This window comes from Rutidosis leptorrhynchoides, chromosome 4 (genome assembly GCF_046630445.1).
Source record: "Rutidosis leptorrhynchoides isolate AG116_Rl617_1_P2 chromosome 4, CSIRO_AGI_Rlap_v1, whole genome shotgun sequence".
In the NCBI taxonomy this organism is placed as follows: domain Eukaryota; kingdom Viridiplantae; phylum Streptophyta; class Magnoliopsida; order Asterales; family Asteraceae; genus Rutidosis; species Rutidosis leptorrhynchoides.
The window spans coordinates 496388833-496389586 of NC_092336.1; the positions used below are offsets into that span (position 1 = coordinate 496388833).

At 37.9% G+C, this 754-nt stretch overlaps 1 non-coding gene across 1 annotated transcript; it reads left to right on the forward strand.

Annotated features, from left to right (window-relative positions):
• The first annotated feature begins 348 nt into the window (after nt 1-348).
• LOC139845968 (small nucleolar RNA R71) lies at nt 349-455 on the forward strand. The gene has a single exon (XR_011758718.1). It is a non-coding gene; the product is annotated as a small nucleolar RNA R71 (small nucleolar RNA).
• The last annotated feature ends 299 nt before the right edge of the window (nt 456-754 follow it).

Here is a 754-nt window from a genome sequence, read left to right on the forward strand (position 1 = left end):
TCAATACTGAGACAATCTTTTGTCAAATGTGGTCCTCCACACTGCTCACAACTAATTCATATTGAGTGAATATCTTTAGTCATCTTTTCCATTCGTCTCTCGACAGCATCTATCTTTGCGGAAATGGAATCTAAGTCATGGCTAGAATCGGCTCTAGCTGCTTTAGATGATCTAACGATATCTTTTTCTTGGTGCCACTCATGTGAGTGGGAAGCAGTGTTATCAATAATTTTGTAAGCATCAGTTTCTGTTTTCTTCATAATAGAACCACCAGCTGCTATATCTATGTCTTTCCTTGTAGTGATGTCGCATCCTTGGTAGAATATTTGTACTATTTGACAGGTGTCTAAACCATGTTGCGGACATCCTCTCAATAATTTTCTAAATCTTGTCCATGCCTCATATAGAGTTTCATTTGGTTTCTGTGTGAACGTAACAATTTCTGCTTGAAGTCTTACGGCTTTAGATGCCGGAAAGAATTCTTTAAGAAATTTTTCAACTAAAACGTCCCATGTATCGATCGCCCCTTCAGGTAACGATTCCAACCAATCTTTGGCTTCTCCCTTTAAAGTCCAGGGAAATAACATGAGATATATCTGTTCATCCTCTACTTCTCGGATTTTAAATAGTGTGCAGATCCTATTAAAGGTACGTAGATATTCATTTGGATCTTCCTTCGGCGCACCACTAAATTGGCATTGATTAGTCACCATGTGTATAATTTGTCCTTTGATTTCATAATCTGGCGCATTAA